Consider the following 15,562-nt stretch of genomic DNA (forward strand, 5'->3'; position numbering starts at 1 on the left):
GACACTTGTCCAGGCTTGCAATCTAGTTCGCTCAAGTGCATTTCCTAGAAATTTAATTAGCTGTGCACACATTCTTTCAATAATAGAGAGCTACTCTACAAAACTTAGTACTTCTATAAGAAAAAGCTTGGATATATTTATTAGTATGCAATTTTTTAAGTTAAAAATGGAAGTTTTAAAATAAAATTATAAATGAATTAAAATAATATTATGAAAGAAAAAATAATAATTACAAATATTTTAAAATTTGAGGTCATTTTAAAATTAGAAAAAATTATATAGAATTATACATATTAAAAAAAATTATGACAGAAAATTTGCAAATTTTTTTTTTTATAATAATTTTAGTTGTCAATTACTAATTTTTTAATAGTAACTTAAGTTTAAACATCTTAAATGTTTAATTTTTTTATTTTTTTAATTATAGACTAATCTTAAAACTATTATGATAGTAAAAGCATTTAGATAAATTTTAAAACTATTATATATTTGAGATGTCAATATTACTTTACTAAAAAATATATAAGTAATATAATATAATTAATTCTAGCACTTTCTTAATTGACTATTTGATACTTTAATATTATATTGTTCTATTAAACTCTCAGTCAATTTTTTTTGAAAATGGTCAAATAAGATTAAGAAAACGAATGTACTCAGAAAAGATTGTAAATTCAAAAAGAGTGATATGTTAGGGGAAATGCTTTATTTTAGTATATTTTTTAGATACATTGACATTTTTGTCATTATATTTAATAATATAGAATAGAATCCATGAAATTTAATGGGATTTGATGGATAGCAATCTTATGACATTACATAATCAATCTTTGTGTTGATAATTAATCTCTACATTGGTTGAAAAATAGTTAAAGAAGATCCTAGACTTTTTGATATTATGATTTGGTTTAATGTTTCATAGTAGGGTTTACAGATGAAGACAAGACCTAGGTAGACTTACACATTTGTGTAAACTTTCATTTTGGTTGATAACTAGAAGATAATTTCCACAACAAGTCAAATTGTGATATTGCTATCAGGATTTAACTATGTAGTTTTTGAGTCAAACTCATTGACTCATGTTTCATGAGTAGTGATTTGTTGAATCTATCTCTCATGGCAATAAATAGAACACTTAGTATTCATTGGATCTAGGTGATGCTCACGGAGGTGAAGCATCAAGACTTGGGAGGCCAATCATCTCAATACTACTCCAACTCGAGCGCGCTTAACTATGGAGTTTCCTCCATGGTTAAACCCGCTTCACTTGCAACCGCATTTTGGTGGTTGTGTTTGGTGCATTTGATATTTATTAAAATAATTTTAGTAATAAAAGTTATAGATATCCTAGTTTGGGAGTGATTCAAAATTTAGAGGATGGATGTTATCTTTCCTTGTAGCCACTTCAATTCAAGGACAATTGGGAAGTAGCCTATACTCAAACTAAGAGAAATAAAAATATGATACTTTGTCTCCATGTCTATATACGTAACACAAGGTATAGACTCAAGCTCTCCTAGATCTCTTGTAATAATTTAAGACACCATCTCTTCAACATAAACACACATTTATATAAGAAATATTTCAATTATCACTTAGACTGGTACTACTCATTTTTCTATTTCCAAATTAATTACTATATTATAAATATACATTACCAAAGAATTCATAACTTTTATTCATAATATAAACACTAATCAATAAAAATAATTTTTTTATTAAGAACTCATCAAAATAATAAACTTGAGAATAATTGTTAGATGCATGCATCAATAACCCTAGTAGCCCTTTCATGCATCAATAACCCTAGTAGCCCTTTCATGCAAACCTAGGCTAAGCTTTTGGCATAGTCGTTTCATGATTCCCCAACATATAAATCGACAAAATAAAAGTGCCAACTCAAAATGTCTTTTGTTTTTTAAGGTACAATAAAGACTTCTTCAAAAACAATTATAATTTTTTTCGTCGGTTTGTCATTTTCCTTTGATTTTGACCAGCTTCAACTAACCCAAATCTCTTCCCGTTGGAAACCCACTAAAGTAGAAAACGGTTCATTGTAGAAAAAGACGGAATGCAATGCTTTCTTTAATATATAAAATATTTTTAAAGGTAATACAATACCATGCATTGTAAGTTGTTTAAACTTATTGTATACAGTTCATTGTGGATCCAATTATTTTCCTTATCGTATAATTATTTTCCTTATCGTATCTAGATAGTATTAGAGTAGATTAATTAATCTCACGAATATTTTCATATTAGAAAATTAATGTCTTACTAATACATTTTGATTATTTTAATAATAGCTTATTATCTAATATTTCATAAATGATTATTATATATATTTCTTAATATACTCTATTTTAATATTATAATTAAAAATAAGTATGATTATAGTTCAAATGGCGGTCAGGGGTTTGGGTGAAGGTTTGGAGATGATTCTTTTAATCTTAGTTTTCTTGATGGGTAGTCTTCTCTACTAATTTCTATTTATTGATTACTTAAAAATATATATTTTATTATAATATATTTTATATATAATTAGAATTAAATTTTTGTATAGAATGATTTTTCTTGCTAAACATTTTTTTGGCCTTTCTTGTTTTGTATATTGAAGAGGTTGGATTCCTCACTCTTTATATTTATTTTTTTCAAATCCTTTTCATTGGGAATTACACAAGAATACATATTTAAGAAACATCCAATTCATAGGATTAAGAATTGCATAAGTTATAAGTTAAGCCTTTCTAAAATTAAATATACACAGATTTAGTGAAAGTGAGACATATGAATAGAAATATCTTGTATGTAAAAGGAAAAAAATTGCCAAAAATATAAACTGATAATTTCCGTTTGACATGTTCATGCATATGCCTCAAATGACATAAGAACAATTTTTCTTTCAAATGTATGGGCATGGATTTGAATTCGTTAGATAGTCAATGACTGACTCAAAGCCTTAAGGCCTTAAAACAACATAGTTAAAAAAATCAATCATTTATATACAAATAAAATCAATAACATGATATAATATATTGATTCACATTGAAAAAATTGACTTTAATGAGAATTACATCAAGCAAGAAATGACTTTAATACATTATTTGTTGAGCAATAAATGACTTTAATAGGTTATTCATTGAGCGAAAAATGACCTTTATGTTCATTGAAATAATAAGTAAATTTTTTGTTAGTTGGAGATTTTCTTTGTCTTAATGTTTGTTTCAGTGTGAATTTTTGGATCCTTTCCAAATCCTTATTTTTTACAAGGAAAAGTTGTCATTAAATATATACAACTACACAATCCAAGAATGACACTATTTTTTTAACAAAAGACATATATATATATATATAATTTTGATAATAACATAAGTGAACACAATGGAAGGTCTTTTTCGGCGAAGGTTGACTCAGTTGAGCTCATTGCATTTTATCAATGGCATCTCACACTTGTAGCATAAAAATCTCGCAGGCGTAATCATAACGCAGAGTGGAGAGAAAAGGAAGAATAAGGAGCATGTGAATGCGAGTGTTAGCTGTGTGTCTGTGTATTGACTCTGCCCTCGTAGATGCTAGGAGGCTTGCAACAAGCTAGATGACATAGTGAAAACCGTCGACAGATAACTCGTGCAAAAATCTCAATATCTTTGGTAAGAATTGGTGGAATTTTCCTTGTGCGGGTTACATCATATATGAGGGTGAATTGACGTTATCAAACCCCAAGTGATGTTATAATGGAGAGAGATGACATAATTAATGGTAGTTATGATTTGTCACGGGGGTGGTGTCCATGGATGTTGAATGCCACAATGGATACACCACCAACAATGGATGTGGCTATTTTCAATTCAATCTGCAGAGTTGATCAATTTTCAAAAAATTGAAAACATCACGGACTTTTCTGAAAATTTTAACATTTGATCTTTATGATCTACATAGTTTGTAGTCGAAAATAACAATAAAATTGGATTAAAAAAATCACTATGTTTTCATGAATTTGGAAAAAAAAAAGTTTGACTTTGATTTGTCTTTAGTGCATTTTGGATGGAGATTAGCATGTCCCACCAACAATGCCAAATGCCACCTTGTAATGCCAACTAGACCCTTTCCTTTGCTAAAATATAAACTAGATTTGGAAAATTGTGAAGGTAATTAGATGATCCCTCCAAACTGATGTGAGTACCTTTTGATGCCATATTTGCAAATGCATTAGTTGAATTTTTTTCTTCCTAGAATGTGTGAGCAACAGTCACATTTTGAAAGAGCAAGAGTGAATCCCATGTTTGTTGCATGAGATATTTGATTTTCCAATTGGTAGTAGTTTAAGTCTTGGTTGAATGGATGATTAGGGAAGAATCACCCCCAATGTGTAGATTCTTAATACCCCTAGATGTAGCTTATCTCAAACCATAAAGAAGTGCAAGTGCCTCTGCTTGATTGTTTGTAGTGTAGGGAATAAGGATAGTCGATCCTGTGATGAATGATCTCGAGGTGACTCTAATTGCAAATCCCACACCAGACTTGGTAGAGTTCATGTGAGATGAACCATCAAAATTTAATTTTACAAAATGTGGCAAGGGGGGAAGCTAGTTTACTTCATGTCTATTTTGTTTAGGAATTAAGGTAGTGCTCCCTAGTGTTGGAATGCTGAGTGTTGGCCAAGATTTCTTCATGGAAGAATCCCAATTAGTGGACCAATTAGGTGAGAGATCATTATGAAAATATTGATGTTGACTAACTCTGTTATACTTGTCTCCAATCTTCAAGTAGCAAGTGTAGATTAGAGAGAAAAACTAGCCTCGTCTTCAACAACTTATTCAAAAGTATTTGTTGATGATGGGGAATTGGAAAGACTAAGAAATCTACCCAAATAGCCTTCCTTGTTGTGCATTCAATGGTTGAAACATAATTGCATAGTTTAACACTAGTAATTGTATAGATGATAGCAATTATAATCCTTAAGCCATGTGTTGATATTAGTGGGGGCAATGCTGACCAAGAATCAATCCAAAAATTCACCTCTTCCCCATTATTCACTTCCCAGATGATGTATTTAATAAGAACTTCTCTAGAGTGATAAAGTTCCACATTGAAGATCCATTTGGTGGGTTCAAAACTATGAAGATGTGAGTCTCTAAATTATCATTTAGGTATTTAGCTTTCATAATTTGAACCCCAAGTGAATATGGTTTTGAGTACATTTTCCAACCAAGTTTAGCGCCAAATGCCAAATTTCTGAGAAGTAGATCATGTAGGCCAACACCCCTAGTTCTTTTGTCCATATACATATCTCTAAGAGATACTAAAAGAGTCTTCCTTTTATCTATCATGTTATCTTTCCACATGAAGAGGTTATAATTTCCTCCATTTCCTTAAGAATTGAGTTTGGTGCCTTAAGGATTGAAATATAGTAATTGGGGATAGTTGCCAAACAAGTTTTAACAAGGAGTGGCCTACCAGCCAATGTAAGCCATCTTTCTTTCCAAGATGGCATTTTTTGCTTCAACCTATGAAGGATAGATTGCCAGTAGCATGATTTTTTGACCCCCATAAAGAAATGAATACCCAAGTAAGAGTTGGGAAGACCAATGTCTTGAAATTTCTAAATGGAAAAGATTGTTCTCTTCATTGAATACTTGGCATGAAATATGTACATTGTTTATTTCCTATGGTTGATGCTTTGACCTAAGGCTTCTTCATACATAGTCAACAAGTGCTGACAAATTTCACTAATTACTGATTTAGCAAATAATAGAGTACCACCTGTAAATAATGTATGTGTGAGAGGAATAGTAGAATTTGGTATGGTAATGCCTTTCCAATCACCATTGTCATGGGTGGAAGAAATGGATCTGCTTAGTGCCTTAGTCATAAGGATAAAAAGAACTAGGGAAAGGGAGTCACCTTTCTGAATACCATGTGCGCTCCCAAATGAACCAAAAGAGGGGCCATTTATGATAATAAAAATTGAAGCCCCTTTGATACAAGCCAAGCCCCATTTGCACCATCTATGATAGAACCCAAATGCTTGAAAGATAGAGAGTAAAATATCTCATTTGACTTTATCATAAACTTTGAGCATGTCAAGTTTGATGACACAGGTAGGAAGTTTATGTTGTTTGATAGTATGAAGAGCCTCATGAGCAACCATGGTCCCATCGACCGTTTCCCTTCCCAAAAAAAAACCACCTTATTGAGGAGATATGAGTTTGGGTATTTGCTATTGTAATCTTAAATAGATTGCCTTTGTAAAATTCTTATACATTGTGTTACATAGGGCAATAGGCCTCTATTCAACAAATGTTTGGGGATGATCAACTTGTGGGATCAATGCTATATTATTCCATTGAAATGACTCAACATGACTCCATTGCGCCTGGATTCCTCCATAGCAAGTAGCAAATCAAAACCAATGAAGCCCCATTCTTTTTGGAAAAAGATTGTCGTGAAGCCATACAAGCTTGGGGCCTTGTTCGGGGGAGTGAGAAGACCACATTTTTAACTTCATCCATGGTGAATTCCTTCATTAAGTTAAAATTGTCTTCTACAGTCACTAGATTTCGGATGGACCATAATAAGGCATTTGTGTTGGAAGTATCTGAGGTAGCCAGAACGGGTGTAGGTGCAAGTAAATTTGAGAAAAAATTAATACCCTCTTGCTCAATATCCTCTTGCCTGGATAGGGGAACACTCGAAGATGCATATTATATAGTAAAAATGGTATTAGTAACCTTTTTCACCTTGGGTGCAACATAAGAATAGGTCATGTTTTTGTCCCCATCTTTTAGCCAAGTTTCATGAGATTTTTGTTGCCATTATATTTCCTCTCTATGTGAGAGTTTTTCCCATTCCTCCTATAGTGCTTTTTGCCTATCAAAAATATTTTCTAAGAGACTTTCTAGTATAACTACCACATGAATATCACTTAATTCATTTCACTCGAGTTTTTTTTATTGAATATGTTCTTAAAGACCTTTGAATTCCATATTTGAATCTTCTTCTAAAGATATAGTAGCTTCATATGTAGCTGATGCATTTGAGTGCCATCCAACAAAGGAGCAAAAGTCCACCATTATTTGATGCATGGAAGAAATTGTGGGTGCCTCAACCACATCTTCTCAAATTTAAATGAGTGCTGCATTTTCTTGGAAGTAGAAGAGGCAGTGATAGAAAGAGATATCATTGAATGATTTAACACTATAAGGTGTAAAATATGTGCTTTATTACATATGTTCGATTGACACCAATCCCTAGAGAGGAGAAATCTATCCAATCTCTCTGCAATTTCATGGAATCTTTCAACAATTTTTTTTACAAAAATGTAGGAAATAGATTGAATGGCTAATAGTGATGTGACAAATGGAGAGTCTTGATGAAGTAAACGATAAATAACACAACCTTTAAGTTTTGATTACATACAAATATAACATGTTAAATTAGATTGTTAAAAAATAAAAATCCCACACATCAAAATATTATCACATAAATAATTGTTACGTATATTAGATATAAAAATATAACTTTATACTTAGAAATGAAAACTAAATATATTTCACAGAACAAAAATATAAATAATTCATTTAAAAAAATTTACGTATCAAAAAAATTAATATTTTCATATATCAAACATTACAATATAATTATTTATACAAGAAATTAAGAAATTATAATAAATTGAAAATAAAAAACAATCAACATTTATAGATAATTGAAAAAAAAAACATGGTTTTAAAACTAAGGCAAGGGCATGCAATAATATTCTTACTCCAAATGGAAACTAATAAATTAACACTAAAAGACAAAGACTTTATACTCCATAAGTGCTAATTTCTTCTATTTCAAAACATGAGCATTATCACAAACATGCCGAATTTATAATTCTCTCCCACACAAGAGTATGGTATTATTATTATTATTATTAATTTTGCTTCATATTGATATATTTAAGTTCGTTCAATTAAAAAAATAGCTAGTTATAAAGCAAACTTTATTTTATTTATTCACATTTATATGATAACATCCATGTCTATAAAGTACACACCTCAACATAGACCTACAAATTGTAAAAGCAATCATACAACGAAATGAAAATTATGTAGATCATCAAGTATACTTGCAAGCCAAGAAACTATGTGTAATTTGCCCAATAGCTAAGATAGAGTAATCATTGTGAGATCCCTTTTGTTAAAGGATTATTTTAGACAATGGAATGAGAAGTATACAAAATGCACTATAATTATCCCATTAAATGCTTGGACTTGTATGAATTTGCATGGATTTCATCAATATTAGAGTGGCTTAATTATTAAAAATAATCATACTTTTGGTTATCTTTAATGGCATCCAATATTTTGGCGGTTTCATTTCTTTTTATGTTGTTTTAATACTTTTGTTAGGTTTATTAATAATTTATTTTGATTAATTTTATTTAACTATATAGAATAATAATTAATGAATTATTGTCATATACATTGAAATAGACTAACTAAAATATTTATTTATAAATAGAATATTATTTATTCTCTAAGGATAGGGGAAGATATTCAGTATTGGCTAGAGTTAATTTCATGTATTCGATTGAGGTACCAAACAGTGTCGAGATTTCTTGATTTTTGTTTTTGTTACTGTTGTTTCTGTATGCCACTTAATTGCTTAAAGAAAATGCTTCAACTTCTCACCAATAACGATGCACTTTACAAGAGACATCTTGCACAAAAAGGGCCAAAAAATGGTCGTGAAATAGTGTACACTAATACTCAACCCCCATTGCACCAATAATTATTCATTCAATCACCAATAGTGGTTCACAAACCTCCAATAGTGGTTCATAAATCACTAGTAGTCATGCACAAATGAGCCAATCATGGATCAAAAAAGACAAAAAAAAAAAAAAAAGACCAACTATTGGTATATTCAATTATTAAAACTTAGTGAACCACTATTGGACCCTAATTCACTATTGGGTATCTTCTACTAGTAGGAGATTTTAAATGGAAAGATCATATTGAAATATTGTTGGTTGTGTCAAAAACATTAAATATATTCGTAAAACACATATATTAAGATCAATAATCAATTTGATGATTATGACAAGATTTGTGGCACATATGAATGTAAGATGAATTGAATTTGTAAGAAGGGTTTATATTATTTGGAAATGCTTGACAATGGGGTGGGAGATTTTTCTATGTTAATATTTGGATGATACTTTTAACAGTTCTTGTTTGTGGCATATCTATATAGTAGAGGCATAGGATGGTGGATTGTTATGGCTTTTTTGTCGGTATTCTTATGCTTTTAGTGTATTATTAGAGAGATAAGTAATCATGTACTAGTTTTTTGACAATACATATATGTCATTTAATTATTGCAATGGTAGTTGAGTCAACTCAAATGATTTTGTGTTAATATTATAACACTATCAATACTATAGCTAAAATTATTGCAAATCCAAGCATATAATATACTTTATCTACCATTTGCTAGATGATGTATGCATTCCATAGGATTTAAACTTGTTCTCACACATCAATGAAGACGTCATATAACTTACTTACAAGAGTTGAATGAAGGAGAGATTCATGTTATCGTATACCATGTGCGATTTCAATGAAGGAAGGAATTGTGAAAATAAACATGATGCTCACTTTGACTAGGTTGATCATACAGATATTTAGTGTGCTTTTGTCTTGCCAAACTAAAGTGTGTTAGATGATGTATGCAAGACATTTGAGGCATCAAAGTTCAAGTGATGATTGCAAATGACAAAACTTCCTTGGCAAGGATAAATAAGAGAGTACATGAACCTAATATCCTAATAATGGAAAACAAATAACACACAACTTAACTCACACGGATATTTGTAGCTTGATTAACCAATTTTGTGTCTTCTCCTTACTTGAACTCATATGTGCTTGCACATGTTTCTTCAACACCCAAAGAGTCAAAATCTCACAATCGTAGGAAGATAACTAGATATAGATTGCAACCTAGAGCAAATTTTGTTGTTGTTTGACACTTGCATGACTATTGTAGCAAATTCAACTATTACAAAAGTAAATCTTATATAAATTTAACCTACTTCCTCACAAGACAAAATGACTATGAGATAACAATAGTATTTTCAATATAAATTTAATGTACTATGTAATATCTCTTGGACATATACACATACAAACTATGGTAGCAATTGTAGTAGGGTTTTTTTTTCATTATCAGTTGGTTGTCGACACAAGCCTGATCAGTGCTTCTAGGGCCTTTTGATTTAGTTGTTGATCCAAACTTGAAAAATTAATGCATAGGTATATTGTCCACATCTCTATGACAACGGTGGGCCTTGCTATTGACATTTCATTCTTATAACCGACCTGCTGGTCCACTCAATCAAAATTGAATTTTTCCTTTTTGCGATCTTCTATTATATATCTTTATATTAACAAAACCTTATTAATCAATAATGATGTGACTTTTAAAGCTAGAGTGTAGCTATTCTTTCTCCATTCTATAACTCGTATCTTTGTCTTTGAGCAACATGATGGAAATTTAGTTTTGATGGCGCCTAGTAATAATTCCTATTATTACAACACAGATGAATATTTTGATCCTATCCTGGTTTTGTAATCTAATTATCTTGGCTTGTTGGTCTAAAAATATTGTGTTGGTTGGGGTTTGCTGAGTTTGCATCATTGTTAGCTATTATTTCATAACAAGAGACAAAAAAAATTGTATTAAACACGGTCCATGAGAGGAATTCAAGGGTGATGCCATGTTTGACATATTTGTGGGGTGCCCTAATTCTTAGAGTGTCTTAATTAGATGGCATATGTTAAATGAATTTCTTTTAAAAATAGAAGGCTACTAGAATATCTACTAGAGGTAGGAAATGGAAGAAGCGTACTAGAGTTGTTGATAAAGACATTTTTTCCCTTGTATTTAAGGAGGGAGAGGAATGCACCAAGCTTTACAATAGGCTCAATAGAAAGGAATTTTTGAAGCCATGGGGCCAAGTATGCTTAATGATCATGAAGTTTTTCACTTAGGATGGGAGATTTAAAGTCTATTATTTTTATCATTTTCCTTTTCTCAAGCATTTTCACCACAACTCTCTAATTGCCTTCCCCTTTTTCTTCTTTAAAGTTTATTATTTCTACCCTTTCCCCTTGTGCAACCAATTCTGCCACAATTCTCTAAGTACCTTTCCCTTTTTCTTCTCAAACTCTTTGAAAAGATCCATTAAATATGCTTTCAAGGGCTTATTTTTCATCTCCATCACTTCCATCTTTCTCTATTGCCCCTAATCCTATTGTTCTTATTGAGGACCCTTCATTTTTTTAGTTCTCCTTAATTTCTACTATTCTAGAATCATGTATTGGTCATAATAGAAGAAATATAAATATTGAACACCTAGGCTCTATTCAACCTCCTCCTCTACTAGGAATTCCACTGGTAAAGCTCTTCCCCAACTTGTCACTCATACTACCTCTGACCTTACTACCACTTATTACAAAAAGTCCACTCCCAAAAATTTCCACATTCGACATATCCTAGTAGTTCAAGGTATCTATGAGCTTAAACAAATCTCTTCTTCTCAATTTTCAGAAAAAAAAATGGTAAGCCAAGGAACAAAATAACGTGTCCTTCCAAGAAAATGAAGGAAAACTTGACATAAATATAGATTGATGAAATTAATACTGAGGGGATGAATCAAGAAAAAAGAGGTTCACGATGCTAGTGGTACTAACCCCAAAAGGTCCAATATAATTAGAGGTTTTCTCATGACTAAAGGCAAGGTGATGGCAAATGTTGATCTTGGTAATGAGGGTAAATCTGGTACCAAAGAAGAGTATGAAGAAATTGGCGATGATAAGTAAACCTTGAAAGTTGCCATAAAAAAACTAGTCCAATGACATCAAGTTACAAGACTCTTACAACATTAAGACTATCCAACAAACTTGCCAAAAGATGCCCATACTTGTGCATTATATGATAATATTGATGAATAACTTTAAATGCTCAAGCTTGATTCACTAGACCTAGAAAAGGATTTTGTAAGTGTATTCAAATTTACCTAAAAAATCATACATAGATTGGTCACAATTCTCCACTTTCTATAGGATAAAGAGCTTTTGCAAAATGGTGACAAGGAAGGGAAACATAAGGAATTATTCATGTCCTTTAGTAAAGATCAGGACTAACTCTTTGGCTCACCCCTTGTTGTCTATTTTTTTAAAATCCTTTTGTTAAAGGTATGTTATATATTATTGATTACGTACTCTTTGAGATTTTTTTTATATTACGATTGTCATTAAGACTTTATATGTATGGTGCATGTGTTGTTAATTGTATGTTATATTAAAAGTGCCCTAGTTATGTTACTTTTAATATAAACACAATTTTTTCCTTTATGAGAGCAAACAAAAAAGTTAAAACTTATCTTAAAATAAAAGTTAATAAAATAATTTTTCATTGCATGCAAGCCAAAAATGTCAATAAACTTATTATTACAAATTATGTTAATAATACATTAGTATGTATTTTAGAAAGTTTAAGGAAATTGTAATACAACTATACAATTGACTTGTTAGCTTTCATTCTTGTTCATATATATAGTCTTTGTCTTGGTAGAAATTTCTTCCATTAACATTAAAAAATATGATGCTTTCATTGTGTGTCCTAAATTGCATGTTGACCTTCTAATGGTTCAGGAGTTGACCTTATAGTGCAAAGGTAAGCTACAAGCTTCCCATCTAGGAAGTCCTGGGTTTTGATTGCGGAGTTTTTTCCTTCAATGTTAAAACGATCGATGTTTTGATTGTGTGTCCAAAATTGCATGTTATCCTTCTAATGATTTGGGCGATGACCCTATGATGCAACGTAAGCTGTGAACCGCCTATAAAAAAATGGTAAGCTGCGAACCTCCCATCTAAAAAGTCTTGCATTCAAATATGCACAAATCAATTAAAAAATTAAAAATTAAAATCTTGTAATGATCTAATACCATATTTGTTTAACACCCATATTCACCATAATAACATGTCATTTCAATGATGAAAGCATTATCATTGGATTTCAAAATTTTCAAAGACATCAATTTCGTGAAAACAAAAACAATAGAAAAATACTTTCATTTTATTATCTTTGTATCAAAATTCAACATAGACATGACTATTTCAATATATGAATATTATAAAGTATTTTTCAAACGATTTTAAATATTACCTTTATTTTCAAGTTATATTAAATACAGTAGAATTTTAAGAAATAAATAATAGATAATTAAAAAAATTAACACACAATATGTTTATAATAATAATATTGACAACTATAATATATACATCAAATTATTGACAATAATTATACTAATCTTATAATACAAATAACTGATTTGTTATTGCTCTCTTTTGAATAATTATTTTGTTATCTTAACATTATTTCAATAATAATTGCAGAGATGGGGGGAGATCTTTTGTGAATTGAACCTTCCGTGATAGAGAAGAGTGCTAGGAAGCTGTTGGTGTGGTACATGTTGAAGGAGGGAGGATTCATCCCGTTTATGGAGGCGTTGAATGGGTACGATGAGAATTGTTCCCTGTAGTTTGTCAATTCTTGGGAGGATTGAAGAGTCATGATTAATTGCATTTCATTTCATATCTCAAAGGAAGTCATCTCTTTGGCGACGAGACTTGCTATGAGGGGAAGAAAATGGCAAAAAGTGATGAGGGTCGCTGACGAAGCGAGTCTAAATCGCTTCTTCCTGGAAGGGGAGGAACCTATTTGACACAAAGGAGGGTTTATGCGAGAGAAGCTCCCTGAGCCATGGAATGAAGTTTGTCTGATGTTGATGAAGTACCCAACTCTAGAAGGGAGGTATGGTGTCTGTTATTACTATCATTTCCCTCTCCTAAACCATTTTCGCCATGGTGACTTTATCTCCATTCTGTTCTTTCTGTTACACGATTTAGTGGATACAATTACTGATGTTAAAGAAAAAATGAAGAAGGGAGTTAATTTTACCATTCTACATCAAGGGTTGATGTTCCGGCTTAATCAATTCCACCTTGCTTTGGTCCCCCCTAAGATTGTTGAGATTGATATCCCTGCTCACCCCAATCCCAGTCCCCAACAAGTCCCCCTTAGGATCATGGGCCCTGGAGCCCCTACCCCACATCCTTCGCCCGGTGGGCCCCCTGTTGAGTTGAAGCCCACCCCCTTGAGTAAAAAAGGGAAGTCAAATAAAGGAAAAGAGAAAGAATTGGTGGAATTGGAGCACGAGGGGAGAGGTGGTAGGAGGAGGTCGGGGAGGATTGCCAAATCCAATGCTAAAAGGAAGCTAAGATCAGGGGCCTCGTAGGAGGACTCAAATTCAGAGGAGATGGGCCATACTAAACAAAGGATTAAAGAGAAGGCTTTGAATTTTGGTGAGGGGAACATGGAGGTGAAGGAAGTGGAGGTTTCTGATTCCTCAAGGTCTAGCTCGAGAGATGAGATTAAAGGGAGCAAAGAGATGACACATGTGTCGGCTACCATTGGGTTGGGATATGTGGACTTAACTCGGGACTAGTTCCCTGATATTGTGGATAAAGTGTCCTCCCCTATTACAATTTCCTCTCTTGTAAGCGTTTCCAAGGATAATGTTATACCCAACCTCTCGATTGTGCAGGATGTCACTAAGAAGCAGGTGGATGGCTACCATTGCGACAACTAGGAGGTCTGGAAGATGTTTGGCAATGAACTAAGGGAGAGAATCTATGCTTTGGAGGAAAGAATGTGTCTCTTGACTAAATTCACTGTCAAGGTGACACATGTTGCTACTACCACGTTACATCTACTAGAGGACCAGGAGGGTGATTTGACTAACAAGGACTCCAAGATGCTATTTGACTCCCTTGTAGAAGATTAGGCTAAAATCCTCCTAAGGAGGAAGGATGCCAAGAAGCTTTAGGGCCCTTTTCTCTTGGTCTCTTATGTTATTTTTCTGTTGGTTGTTGAACTTTGCTAGGTTTAAGGCGGTAGTGCCTTTGTTTTTATGTTTTCTTAGTTTTATTAGTTCTAGTACAGGGAGTAGTTGTGTTATGCCCGTTGATACTTTTTTTGTTACGATTCCAAACAATGTTTTTGTGTTAAAAGTGGTAGGGATAATTTTGGTTGGTGGTAATCTGCTGGTGGTTCACTAGTTTCACTGTTTAATGGGCCAGCCCCCTCATTTGACTGCTTTTTAATTCAACAACATTATTTCAATAATAAAAATAAAAATAAAACTAGTTTATTTACAAAGTGCTGATTAAATTAGAATTGATTGATTATAATTTAATATGCAGTTGCTGTTGGCTTGAAGAATTGCATTGGTGAAAGACCAGGACGACGAAGACTTTGTCACCTTTGAATCCTATGCATTTCATTTTCTTTTCAGATACGTAGACTACTGGGCGTGCATGGCCGATTGGCCCAAATACCGTACTAAATACTTAAATAAAACTTAATGATGGCAGGAGCAAGCTTTGTCCTAGATTCACATGAAGTATGCTCCTTTCTGAAATTCCTTTATGAAACTTAATGTTGGAAT

The sequence above is a fragment of the Cupressus sempervirens genome, chromosome 1 (genome assembly GCF_028749045.1).
Source record: "Cupressus sempervirens isolate cs-2001-9-10 chromosome 1, ASM2874904v1, whole genome shotgun sequence".
NCBI classification, from domain to species: domain Eukaryota; kingdom Viridiplantae; phylum Streptophyta; class Pinopsida; order Cupressales; family Cupressaceae; genus Cupressus; species Cupressus sempervirens.